General features: G+C 41.7%; 1 long non-coding RNA gene across 1 annotated transcript; it reads left to right on the top strand.

Annotated features, from left to right (window-relative positions):
* The first annotated feature begins 6,975 nt into the window (after positions 1–6,975).
* Positions 6,976–13,032, top strand: LOC116275334. Its single transcript, XR_004184359.1, has 2 exons — positions 6,976–7,011; positions 12,231–13,032. It is a non-coding gene; the product is annotated as an uncharacterized LOC116275334 (long non-coding RNA).
* Positions 13,033–14,417: the final 1,385 nt, after the last annotated feature.

Below are 14,417 nucleotides of genomic sequence, written 5' to 3'. Positions count from 1 at the left end.
TTCCTCTTGCCAGGGACATGTTCTTCCCTACATCCTTCTCCCAGCTAGCTCTTGCTCAGTCTTTAGGTCTCAGCTCAAAACCATCCTTGATCCCCAATCTAATTTAAGCCCCTTGTTATACTCTTTTTTTAAATGGAGACGAAATTCACATAACAGAAAATTAACCACTTTAAAGCGTATAATTCAGGGTGGCATTTAGTACACTCACAATGTTGTGCAACTACCATTTCTATCTAGTTCGAGAATGTTTTCATCACCCCAAAATAAAACCATATACCCATTAAGCCGTCATTCCGTATTTCCTCCTGCCCCCAACCCCTGGAAACCACCAATCTACTTTCTGTCTCTATGGCTTTACCTGTTCTAGATATTTTATTTAAAAGGAATCCTATCATATATAACCTTCTGTGTCTAGCTTCTTTCACTTAGCGTAATATTTTTGAGATTCGTCTCTGTTTAGCCTATATCATTGCTTCCTTCTTTCCTATGACTCAGTAACATTCATTGTAAGAACAGACCACATTTTGCTTATGCATTCATCATTGATGGACATCCAGATTCTTTCTTCCTTTTGGCTATTGTGACTAGTGCTGCTGTGAACCTTCAAGTGTTGTAGATATATTTGTTTGAGTACCTGTTTCCAATTCCTCTGAGTATATACCTAAGAGTAGAATTGCTGGTGATTTAGTAACGCTATGCTTTATGTTTTGAGAAACCTCCAAACTGTCTTCCACAGTGGCTATGTGCCTTCCAACTTTTTTTTTTTTTTAATGTTTCTGTGCATCTTCCTGTTTCTGTTTTTTACCTGCCTTGCAAGCTCTGTGAAGGTCCCAGCCAAGCCTGGTTTACTCACCACTGTATCTCCAAGGGCTAACAAAGTAGATACTCAAAAATATTTGTTGGCTAAATGAAAAATGAGTGAATGTGACAGATCAGTCTAGACAGATCTTAACTGTGAGTCTAGACAGATCACTCCGGATGCAGGGTGGTGGGTGGATTGGAGGGGTGAGGTGTTACAGAGACCAATAGGGGCCACTGTGCTAATCAGGAGCCTGACTGGACTCTTCGACCGGGTGAGAGACCGGCCTGCCAGCTGTCATCGCCGCAGAGCATGGCTCCCTCACACCGCACAGCACACTGCAGTAGACCTGTTTGCTTGACTTTTTCCCCCGCTGGGCTGTGAGTTTCTACGGGCAGCTATCAAGTTTTCTTGACATTGCCAAAGTATATAGCAGATTCTCAACCAAGGTTTGCTGAATGAATGAATGATGAATTAATGTGAATGGAGAAACAGATACTAGCTGTATGATCTTGGGCAAGATACCTACCCTTTTAAGTCTTAGTTTCTTCAGTGGTGAAATTGAGACAGTGATGTTCCCTGCCTCATAGGATTCTGGTGAGGAGCAAAAGAAATGAAGCCAGTAGGGCTTTTGGCACAGTGCACAGTGCTGTGCATTCTTTATGACTCTGAGGTCGTAACTAGAATGAATGGGCCTAAGGTAAATGGACAAAGTTTCAATTAAAAAAATAGAAGAACATTCTAATGTAAACTTTATGAGAGTCAGACCACATCTATCTCACTCCCTTTGGTATCCCCAGTACCCCCCGCACAATGTCAACACAAACTGTTGAGTGAATGTTTAGTAAATGAGCCTGATCAAAGTGGAACGGGCAGCCTATGAGTAGAGAGCTACTCATTACTGAATAGAATGTAGGCCCCTCAACCTCAGACTTCTCAGCCTCCAGAAATGTAAGAAACAAATCTCTGTTGTTTATAAATTGCCCAGTCTCAGGTATTCTGTCATGACAGAACAAAAAGAACTAAGACACCTGCCTTGGTAAGATGATGGACAAGTTTGCACAGAGATCCCTACATTTCTGAGATGATTCTTGTTTTGTGATTCCTCTTATAAGACGGTGAACTTCTCCAAGGCAATGATTGGGAACAAAGGAATACAAAAATGTCTCTAGAGATAAGGGCTACAAAATATAGTATTTTTATGCTCTCTCATGGGAAAAAGGAAGCATGCATTCAAATGCTTCAAAACTGAAGAGGCCAAAGGAAACCAAAATTTGGAATTTTCTTGGGAGTCTAAGTTTAAGGAGGAAGGAAAGCTACATAAAAAGTTAAGAGCCTAAGATTCTCATCAAATTATGCTTCAGTTAACATGCTTTTCCATAGCAATTGCAGATACTTTCATATTTGCCAGTTGTACAATTCTGAATATTATTTTTATTGTGGTAAAATATACATAACATAAAATTTACCATTCAACCACTTTAAACTATAGAGTTCAGTAACATTATGTACATTCACATTGTACCATCACCACCATCCATCTCCAGAACCTTTTCGTCATTCAATCTAAACATTACTTTTAAATATAAATATTTTACCTAGGAAATGTGTTCAAAAGTTGGAAGTATACTATTGATCAGCAATTAGCAATTAGCTTTTTTTTTTTTTTTTTTTGAGATGGAGTCTCGCCCTCTCATCCAGGCTGGAGTGCAATGGCGTGATCTTGGCTCACTGCAACCTCTGCCTCCCGGGTTCGAGCGATTCTCCTGCCTCAGCCTCCCAAGTAGCTGGGATTTACAGGTGCACAACACCAGGCCCAGCTAATTTTTTTATATTTAGTAGAGACGGGGTTTCACCATGTTGGCCAGGCTGGTCTCGAACTCCTAACCTTGTGATCCACCTGCCTTGGCCTCCCAAAGTGCTGGGATTACAGGCATGAGCCACCGCACCCGGCCAGCAACTAGCTTTTTTGAAAAAAGGAAAACCGGGCCAGGTGCAGTAGCTCATACCTGTAATCCCAACACTTTGGGAGGCCAAGGAAGGAGGATCGCTTGAGCTGAGGAATTCAAGGCTGCAGTAAGCCATGATCATGCCACTGCACTCCAGCCTGGACAACAGAGTGAGACCCTGTGTCTAAATAAATAAATAAATGGAAAACCAAATATAATGTTATTTTTGTCAATATAATCAGATGAAGTTGTTATCAAGAGGAATAAAGTAACTGAATTTCCTGAATAGAAAAGGTGTTTTCAAGATATCTTCTATGTTTATTAACTGTTGTTTAAATGTCCTTTATGGATCTGGAGAAACAAAAAATGATATAGATTTTATGCATATAAACCATGCTGGTCAATAAAAATCCCCCAAGCCTTCTATGTCAATAGCCAATAAATGCAGCTTTATAATCATAGGTGCTACTAGAAAAATTAAAATCATTAGCCTCAGGTAATCTGGTTATTTGCTTTATTTGCAGATATTTGAAGTATGGTTGCTTTCACAGCCAGCAGTATTAGCATCTCCATGTGCCCAAATCAGAATCCTACAGATAAAACTTGAAATCTACTAACAATCAAAGTCATTTTTACAACAGAGTTGGTTCCTATTTCTTCTACAAGATGACCTCATGGGGCATCTTGAATCAGGCCAGCTCTGTGTGCAGGGCTTCACAGGGCCTGAGCTGCACAGATCACAGTCACCTGGGAGGCCACACCATGACGGTCCCACCACAGGGCCTAACAAGAGTGCACAGCTGGCCCACCAAGACCAATTATAATCAGCTTCATATTGTTTTATTTTACTCCCTTCATTTGATAGAAACAAAATCACCAAATCCAAAAGATTACTGAGCAGCAAAGGTGAATGAAGCAGACAGCTAATATCAGACACTGTTTCAAAAGCAACTGCCCGGATAAGCCTCTAATGGAATTTCCCAGTTTACAGCTCTGAAGATGAAGAAGGCAAGTTACCATGGAAACAAATAGTCTCTTTAAAGAGAGACAGGCTCTTCTCTTAGTCTGAGCTCTTTCCAGAAGGGAGGAGGGGGGAGGTGGAAAAGGCAGGCCAAGGATCTATGACTAGAACAATGAAGGGAAGTTTTCTTCTCATTATTAAAATTTTACCAATGAAATCTGTGTGGAGGTTCAGCTCAAGATTCTTTCATTTTCTTGGCTATACCATTAAAAACTTCAAGTTAGACATTTTGAGATACTTAAACAGGATGACTTTTTACTGATAATTTCTTTAAATTGTTTTTCTTTATTCAGTTAGTAACACTTGCTGGTAATATGTGGAGCCCTCCAGTACAATTACATAAAAGGCAGAAAGGAATCATGTTTGCTCTTCTTCCACCTCAACACACACTCTCTGAGGTAACAGCCTGTTGTTTCTATACCTCTGCCTTGTCTATATATACATTTAAAAGAATATCTCCAAGCAAAAACCACACAACTTAATTTAAAAATGGGCAAAGGGCTTGAATAAACATTTATCCAAAGAAGATATACAAATGGCCAATAAACACATGAGAACATGCTCAACATCACTAGTCATTAGGAAAATGTGAATCAGAATGAGATCTCACACCGAGATATCACTTCATATACTTTAGGATGCCTTTTATAAAAAGAATAATAATAGCAAGTATTGGTGATGACGAGAAGAAATTGTAAGTCTTGTGCACTGCTGGTGGGAATATAAAACGGGGCAGCTACAATAGGAAATAGTGTGACAGTTCTTCAAAAAATTAAAAACAGGATTGCCATATAATCCAGCAATTCTACTTCTGGATATGTAACCAAAAGAACTAAAAACAGAGACTTAAACCCCCATTTGTATACCCATATTTATAGCAGCATTATTCACAGTAGCCAAAAGGTGGGAGCAATCCGAGTGTCCATTGATGGATGAATAGAAAAGGAAATGGGGCCGGGTGCAGGGGCTCACACCTATAATCCCTGCATGTTGGGAGGTTGAGGGGAAGGACCACTTGAGCCCAGGAGTTTGTATATACATACAGTGGAATATTATTCAGCTTTAAAAATAAAGGAAGTTCTGACACATGCTACAACAGGGATGAACCTATATTAGGCTAAGTGAAATAAGCCAGTCACAAGAGGACAAACACCATATGACTCCACTTCTAAGAGGTTTCTAGAGTAGCCAAACTTATAGAAATAGAAAGTTAAATCGTGCTCACCAAGGGTTCTGGGGAGGGGACTGGGGAATTATTGTTTCATGGGTATAGAGTTGCAGTTTGGGAAGTTGGAAAAAATTCCAGAGACAGACAGTGGTAATGGTTGCACAACAATGTGAACATACTTAATGCTATAAATCTGTGTACTTAAAAGGAGTTAAAAAAGTTAAACCTTATGTATATTTTAACATAACATTTTTTACTTTAAAAATATATATGCAGATGTTCAGGAGTGTTGGATTTTGTTTTTGCTTTGCTTGCTTTCTCTTACTAAAAGAGAGTTATAACATACATATACTTCTGTGAAACAAACCACAACCTTTAATGATACAAAGCAGCCAGTTAATCATGCTTAGAATGAGGGATTCCATGCAGCAGGAATTTGACTTTGGCACAGAAGGGACAGCTGTGTCTGCTCCATGGCATCAGAGGCCCCCTCTGGAAAGACTCAAAGACTCAATAGCTGGAAGCTGGAATTATCTGGAAGTTTCTTCACTTATGTGTCCAGCACTTGATTCTGGGTCCTCACCTGGATGGTTGATCGGAACACTTATCTGTGGACCCTCCATGTGGGCAGCTGCTTTGCACTTCCTCATAATGTGGCAGCCACATCAAAGGGCCACATTCCAAGGTGCAAAGCAGAAGTATATAGAATTTTTACAATCTAACAGTAGAAGAGAAACTTTACCCAAAATAAATTTAACAGAGTATCTTTGAGCAAAGAATGACTTGAGAATTGAGTAATCCTCAGAACAAGAAAAGGTTCCAAGAACTCCACTCTGCAACATGGACAGTTGAGAGAAAAAGGCCAGAGAAGGCGGAAACAAAGAACAAAAAGCAGATTGGTCATTTCAAAGCTACTTTCCTTGTAAAGCAGAGTGGATTTTCCTATCCTGCTGGCTAAAAGTGATCTGTTTCAGAATTTGGCTATTATTTCTCTCTCTTTCCTGATTCCTGGGAAGGTCAGACAAATATTGGTGTGGTGATATGAAACTTTGGCACGAGTGATGCTGTTTTGGTTTGGTCTGTTGAGTCTGCAGGAGCTCAGTCCAAAATAGTGAACTCCTGTAAACTGTACTTAACACTAGCCTCACAAGTTACATTGTGTCACTGCCAGAGGCCTTGGAACCAGAGTGACTTCCTCTTGAATAGGGGCTGGGTAAAATGAGGCTGAGACCCATTGGGGTGCATTCTCAGGAGGTTAGGCATTTTTAGTCATAGGATGAGATAGGAGGTCAGCACAAGATACAAGTCACAAAGACCTTGTTGATAAAACGGGAAGCGGCGTAGAAGCCAGGCAAAACCCGCCAAAACCAAGATGGTGATAAAAATGACCTCTGGTCACCCTCACTGCTCATTATACATTAATTATAATGCATTTACATGCTAAAAGGCACTCCCACCAGCACTATGACCATTTACAATGCCAGGGCAGCATCAAGAAGTTACCCTGTATCGTCTAAAAATGGGAGGAACCCTCAGTTCTGGAAATTGCCCATCCTTTTCCTCCAAGTAGCAATTCTTTTGCTTCTTTACTTTCTTAATAAATTTGCTTTCACTTTACTCTGTGAACTCACCCCAAATTCTTTCTTGTGCGAGGTCCAAGCACCCTCTCTTCTTGGGGTGTGGATCAGGACCCCTTTCCAGTAACATCACTTCTACTATGTTCAGCTGAGGCAGTGACAAAGGTCTGTCTGGGTTTTGGGGGAGGAGCTCAAAGGAGGAGTGTTAAGGTCCCATGGGAAGAGGAGCATGCAGCAGTGGCAATCTTGTGACCATCTTTGGAAAATTCAATCAGTAAGGTGTAATTTCTCAATTTTTCTCATTTCTTTATCATTACAAAATTACTTAAAATCCTAAAAGTAATATAAATACAGTAACAAAACTTAGAAAACATAAAAGAAAAATCCATAATTGTCCTCCTTCATGTAATTGCCCCACAGGTTCTTCCTGCCTGCTGCACAGACAAAATCAATCCACTGACACCATGGCATTGCAATAAAGAAAGAGTTTAACTCAGGTGAGACTGGCACACCAAGCAGGGGAAGGAGTTATTATTCAAATCAATCTCTCCAGAGGCTAGAAGGTTGGGGGGTTTTCAGGTGGTTTGGTGGGCAGGGGCCTAGGGAAAGGGTGCTGCTGATTGTTGGGGGATGCAATCATAGGGGTGTGGAAAATGGTCCTTATGTGCTGAGTCCCCTTCTGGGTTGGGGCCACAGAACTGGTTGAGTCCAGGTCCAGGTGGGGCCATCCAGTCATCAGAAATGCAAAAGCCTGAAAAGATCTCAAAAGGCCAATCTTAGGTTCTACAATAGTGATATTAATTACACGAGTAATTGGGGACATTTCAAATCTTGTGACCTCTCCCATCCCCTTAAACTGGCGGACTTGTATTAGTTTTACAAGGGCAGTTTTGTTTTTGGGAAGTGTTGTTATCATTTAAACTTTAAATTTCTCCCAAAATCAGTTTGGCCCACACCCAGGACAGCTTGGAGGGTAGAAGGATAGCTTGTACAAAGAGTTTAGGGAGATTTTTTAATTTTTCTTCTTTACATTTTTTTGAAGAGACAGAGTCTCACTCCATCCCCCAGTCTGGAGGACAGTGGCCCTATCACAGTTCACTGCAGCGTCAACCTCTTTCTATTTCCCCTGTGGAATATAAGCTCAAAACTTTTGTTTTGCTTTCACACTGCTGATAAAGACATACCTGAGACTAGGTAATTTATACAGGAAAAGGGGGTTTATTGGATGTACAGTTCCACATAGCTGGGGGGGGGGGGTGGGGCTCACAGTCATGGCAGAAGGGAAGGAAGAGCAAGTAATGTCTTGCATGGATGGCAGCAGGCAAAGATAGAAAGCTTGTGCAGGGAAACCCCTCTTTATAAAATGATCAGATCTCCTGAGACTTATTCACCATTGTGAGAACAGCACGAGAAAGACCTGTCCCCATGATTCAAACACCTTCCACCAGGTCCCTCCCACAACACTTGGGAATTGTGGAAGTTACAATTCAAGGTAAGATCTGGGTGGAGACACAGCCAAACTATATCACCTACTCCTACCTAAAACTCACTAAGAAAGATTACATCGAGGCTTCCTTAGTCTTCCATCTTCTCTCTCTAGTGAACATGAAGCAGAGCCACAACACACCAATTATGGAAAGTGCTGTCAGAATTACTTTCTGACAGTACTTTCAGAATGTCAAGTAACGCCTACTTCCATAGTTGCGGAAAGAGGAAGCAGGTGACTGCCCTGGGCATAGAATGCCAGCAGGTGAATCTTAACTCACTTTTCTGCTACAGAAGTTTGGCTTTGGCGTTTCTACAGAAAACAGGGATCTAGCATATTAAGTTAAAAACAGCCATTCCCAAACACTAATCTAAACTACTGCCAGTTTTCACTGGTCTCCTATAAAATGAGAAAAATAACTACAATGTGCTGTGTTTTTAATAAAACTATATTCAATTAAAAAAAAAACCTGGGCTTTATTCTGAAACAGTTCCTTAATTTTTAGTATAAAACATTTATTTTCTTTAAGGCATAATTCTGGCCATATATTTTCTTCGTATTCCTAATTAGCAAGATTAAAAGATGGCAATCCTACAGTCATTCCCATATTGAGTTTCAAAAATGTTACCAATTTGTGACACCCAGTGATCCCCTCCAAACGACTGCCTTCTGGGGACTCTTTGGGGTCCTTGTGCATTGCTTATCAAAAAGGGATTCCCTTCTGAGGTCAGAACAAACTGCTTGGCATGAGAAGCAGGTCCAAAACTCTGAATTCTGCCTGTGACAGTCCAGTTGCCTAGACTCGAACAAGTCATTTATCCTCAGGGCCTCTTAGCCATCAAATTCAGTCAATAACTCGGGCTTCCCCCCACTGGGCCGGGAGAAGTGAAAGGCTTAATTGTGGCAAGAGCAGAGCGCTGTGTAAGTGCTGAGTGTCTTCATTGTGCAGCATCCTAGGAGCTTTCCTTCACAAAGCCTGCTCAGCAGGTCCTGTAATAGCTGGAGAAAAAAATGTAAGGAGGGAGACTCTAACACATCAAGTATTTCCCTGGGAGTTTCTCATTTCAATGAGAAGAATATTCTCTAATTAAAATGCCACTACATTTTTTTAAAACAAATTGCTGTCTAATTTCCCTTTGATCTTTTTTCTTCATTTGGGTTGTAAGGTTTTACAGAAACTTTCCAAACGTTTAGAGTCTGCAGTTATTTTCTTTTATTCTGATTAAACTTCAAAGGACAAAACAAAAAGCCATCACAGCAAGCTAAGCTTTTTTTCTGCGTATGCAATAAGCGTCTATGGGGCATCTCCAGCGTGCCTGTCATTGTGCTGGGTGTTGGAGATACAAAGATGAATAAATACAACACAGAACTTGCCCTCACTGAGTTCAATGTTTCCAGGAGGTGATCACACCATCAACAGAACACTGGAATGCAATGTGGTAACAGCAGAAACACCATCACGCAGCCATCTTACATAGGGCACTGTGACTGAGCTGACACTTTAAATGAAACTTAAAGGATGACTAAAATTCACCCAAAGGACAGCAAGGACATCCCAGGCAGAAGAGATAACATATAAGCACAGGTTCGGGGGTGGAAAACATCATGTCATGGCCTGTGTGTGTATGTGTGTATGTGTGTGTGATTCTGTCTCCGTAATGAGAAAGGGTCAGTGTGGCTATGGTTTAGGGAGACTTTACTGAATGACATGGGCACAGGCCTGCTAACCTGAAGCAGACCATAAAAGAATTCCCTGAGCTTCCCCTAAAGTAGGTCATAAGGCCCTCGTTCCATGGGTGAGGAAACGATATTACCTTCCCTCCCCTACATTGTTATTGTGGGGCGTGACTTCTATGCATGAAGCAAGGCCAGCCACATCTTACATCACAGATGGGTCAGGATTCAAAGGTTTACTTTAACAATCTGGAAGGAAATTTAAAAATGATTCCTGCATAAATAAATTAGACTTTAGTGCGTGTTTTAAACACAAACACCCCTACTGAAGGATTTGCAGATACCTTTGCTGACCCTGGAGGGAAGAATTATCTTGCCAACAGTTCTCCTGTGTAGTGATTTGAGGGGCACTTGCCCACTAGGGGCCAACCCAGGGCTCAGAAGGAATGACTGGAAATCTTGTTAAGATGAAGATTCTGATTCAGTGGGCCAAGATTTATCATTTCTAACAAGCTCCAAGGTGACCGCCAGTGCTGCCGGTCCACAGACAACACTTGAATATTGAGATCTAATCCACTTGCTGCCCACCCCATCCCCCAGTCTTGATGGCACAGCAACTGAGACGAACCATAGGGATCCACTGCCCTCAACTCCATGGCCAATAGTGCAGAGGCTGCTGGAAGATTGTCCAGATCCTCCCTGCACCCGAGGCACAGGGTCCCATCCAGCAGGAGTCCAGCCAGGCCCTCAGGGCTGGCAGAGAGCTGACTAGTATGTAACTAAGTCCACGGACCCAGAATTGGATGGTGGGGAGGAAAGTGGGGAGGAAGGAGGTAGAAATTGTGGGATGGAGCTGGTGCTTGCTCAGAAAATGGGCCCCGATCTCTCCTATGGAAGGAGCTAAGAAAGATACTAAGGGACATAAAAAGAAAGATAGACGAGCTTGGGCAAGGGACCAGGCAGAGCCTCTGAGTCATGGCATCAAGCACTGATTTTGTGCCAGGGACTGTTTGCATGCATCACATAGATGTCACATTTCATCTCCACACAACATCCTTGCAAAACAGATTTTAAATCCCTGCTAACAGATGAGAAACTTGAAGCGCAGAGCACTTCAGCAAATCACCCAATCTCAGCTGGCACACAGTGGAGCCCAGCTCACACCCAGGTCTGCACAATGTGAAAGCCCAGGTCTTTCAGGTACCCCCTGCCCCCACTGTGCACTATCTTCATAAAGATGGATGAGACAGGACGTTGTGCCCTAGGGGAGGGTCTTTAGATATCTGAATCTGAAAGCAAGTGATATCAGTGATGACTGAAAGAGGTGCTAGGCCAAGAGAAAGCAGGTCAAGAGAAGGTGACATCTAAAGAAGACCTGAGTATCTGGAACTGGACCACCTTTGGACAAAGTGACCTGGTCTTCCTGGTCCTGAAGGGGATTTGCCTTCACGTGAGCCAGCCAGGGATTCATGGCGCCTCATAGTCTTGGCATGCACTGGTTGGTGGGCATCTTGGCAGAAATGGAATATTTACCTGAGAAAAAAGAAGACAGATGTATTAGTTCATTATCACACTGCTATGAAGACATACCCAATACTGGGTAATTTATAAAGAAAGGGGTTTAATTGACTCACAGTTCCACATGGCTGGGGAGGCCTCAGGAAACTTACAATCATAATGGAGGATGGGAGAGAAGCAAAGTCACATCTTACATGGTGGCAGGCAAGAAAGACAGCAAATGAGTGAAAGGGGAAGAGCCTCTTATAAAACCATCAGATCTTGTGAGAACTCACTCACTATCACGAGCAAGGCTCATGAGGAAACTGTCCCCATAATCCAATCACTTCCCACCAGGTTTCTCCATAAACATGTGGTGATCCTATGGGGATTACAATTCAAAGAGAGATTTGGGTGGGGACACAGAGCCAAACCATATCAACAAAGAACTAAATGGAAAAGACTATCACATGACAAGGTGTCTAGAACACAGTAAGCAATCAACACTTGGTAGCTGCTATTTACTACTATTGTTGTGGTGGTGGTGGCTGTTGATGAAGATGAAGCTCAGGACATGCTACCGCAATACATAGCAACTCAGCATTTTAGAAAACAGAAGCAGGAAGGTCTCTCTGACCTTCTCCTGCCATTCTGCCCTGAAGCAGGCCATGAAAGAATTATCTAACCTTCCTTTGAAGTAGGTACAAAGGCCCTCATTCCATGAGTGAGGAAAAGATACTACCTACCCCTCCTTACACTGTTGTTGTGGGGTACTATTTCTGCACATGCCTAATAACCAGTCAGCAGTACGCTAGGAACATTCTCAGGCATAATTATACATGGAAGATTTCTGAAAATCCAAAGTCTGCGTAAGTCCAGCTAGCTGGCCAAACAAATCAGCCAAAGTTGCATAACTTATTATGAAGGTGCATTCACCCCATGGTGTTTTACATCACTTTTATTTAGGTATCAGGATGATGTTAGCAGGTGGTCAGTCACTGCTTATGCCTACTTGTCCCTCCTTACTGAGTTGTGATAGTTTAAAAATTGTTTTTCTAGATGGAGGGAGCCTCCCTGCCAAAAGAGTCTCCGCCTGGAGTTGAAAGACCCACACTGCTCCTCACTGATGTGCTCTCAGTCTCCTCATCTGTAAAATGGGGACAATCAAATCACACCTGTGCTGCCCACCTCAGGATCACTGCTGTGAAGACCGAGCAACATGATACATGTGAAAGAGGGGCAAAATGGCCACGTCCTCCACATGTAAAAGCCATGCTGACTTTGCAGACGTCTTGCCATTCTATTCTAATTTGGGCACCAGCTCTTTATTAAAGTTTTATTTTTATACCTTCTGTGTTTCCTCTAAATGCCTCAGATTCTCTGGGGAACCAGCTGGCATTTACTTCCATGTATACCTCCATAAAAGTTTACATGGAACTTAAATGAAAACTTACATGCATATATCATTCATATGTAGATATATGTATGTATACACACGTAATTTTTATATATACATAAAATTTCTTCTCTGTACTACATTTAAAGGGCTTCTTGTTAAAGTGGATGAGATGTTTGCACAATCAGTTTAAAAGATTATTATTTAAAAACGGAAATTGCCCAAGGCAGACAACTGGAAATCATTCCTCACTGCAACTCAAATGGAGGAAGTCGTCTAATTCTTGGGAATTTAGACACTCGTCTAGTAATGTAGCACAAAAATGGGCCTGGCTCAATCTGCTCTTCACATTTTGGTAATTTAAAAGGACATAACGGAATTTTATTTTAATGGTAATTGCAAACTCATGCAGAAAATGTAAATGCACATTTCATGATTAGCTTGCAGCATAAACTATGGCTTCTATTAATGTATTCCAATTTGTAATTCTTTTCACAGTATGAGATTTGAAAGCTGTGATTAAAATTAATTAGGTTAAGTAAAGTTTATCCCCCCTGAGCACTGCTATTGGGAACAAGCAAGAGGAAAATGCGAGCTACATCTGGCTCTGCAGGAAGCTGTGTCTTCACAAGAAGTCGGCTGACTTCTTTTCTCCCCACAGAGGTTGCATGCTGCTTATTTGGCATATCTCAACCACCATGTATCTCCTCAAGGAGCTAATTGAACCATTAAACTATTCTTTGCTGGCTCACAAAACCACATAGGCTGTGACTACATCATCTTCAAATAATGATAGTAGGTGGATCCATCAATTGTTTAAATACAGTAAATCTTGGGGGGGGAAACGCATACACCTAGTAAACCTGAGGTAATGGTGGTTACCCCAAATCCAGTACCGTAATTGCTATAGAAGAGGTGCCAAATGAGGGAACAATCATAAAGACAGTAACTAACACCAGTATGGGCCTCTCTGTTTTACACATAACTGTCTCAAACATTACCTCACTGGATCGCCTTAACGATCCTGATAAGTTCTTATTATATAGTCCCATTTTACAGATGAGGGTGCTGATGTTAAGTGAGGAGCCCAGAATCAAAGGGCACTGGAGAGTAGACCAAGGTCTTCAGAGTTCCCGTCCTATGCCCCTTTGCGCTCACACACCACACTAGAGAAGTTTAAAATTCCCTAACAGTAGGTTTACAGACTATTGACCCTTAGGATCTTGAACCTATCACTTCAACACAACACCCAAATTTTGTGTATCAAGAGCTTGGCACATTTTGGGGTAGAGCTGGTGTAACTGTTGCTATGTCAAGGAGAAAAGCACCCACAGAGAACGGGCCCATGTAAGCATTGTTTGATATTCCTGGAGCAGTTGATTCACGGGAACAAACCCACGTTCTGAAACCAAAGGGTCTCCAGAGACAGAGACTATTTCGCTCAAATTCAGAAATTAAAAAGAAATGCAAAGAACGTGTGCTTAGAAGCCAGAGAACATGGGGCCAGGGAAGCAGCATGCTAGAAAGAGGAGAACAAGTGTCTCCACATTTCAACCTCACAACCATTTACTGAGAGGTACACTTGGGGAATTAACTTCCATTTTTTTCCTAGAGAAAACAGAAGGTTTAAGCCACTTCCTCCAAGTTACACTGGGAGTTGTCACTCAAAGGAGACTTTGAACCCCTAGGCTGGTGCTCTTCACTCTATTTTGACTCTCACAAACTTTTCAGTGCTTTGTTGGGGGAATGATGAAATTAAATTAGGAAATTAGCATGCCAAGTTTTCAATAACATATTCATCTTATTAAATTTTCATGAGGAAGATGCTGACTTAATGATTGACTGCATAG

This window comes from Papio anubis, chromosome 6 (genome assembly GCF_008728515.1).
Source record: "Papio anubis isolate 15944 chromosome 6, Panubis1.0, whole genome shotgun sequence".
Taxonomy (NCBI): Eukaryota; Metazoa; Chordata; class Mammalia; order Primates; family Cercopithecidae; genus Papio; species Papio anubis.
Note: the sequence above shows the minus strand (reverse complement) of the source record. Positions and strands in the feature narration are given on the sequence as shown.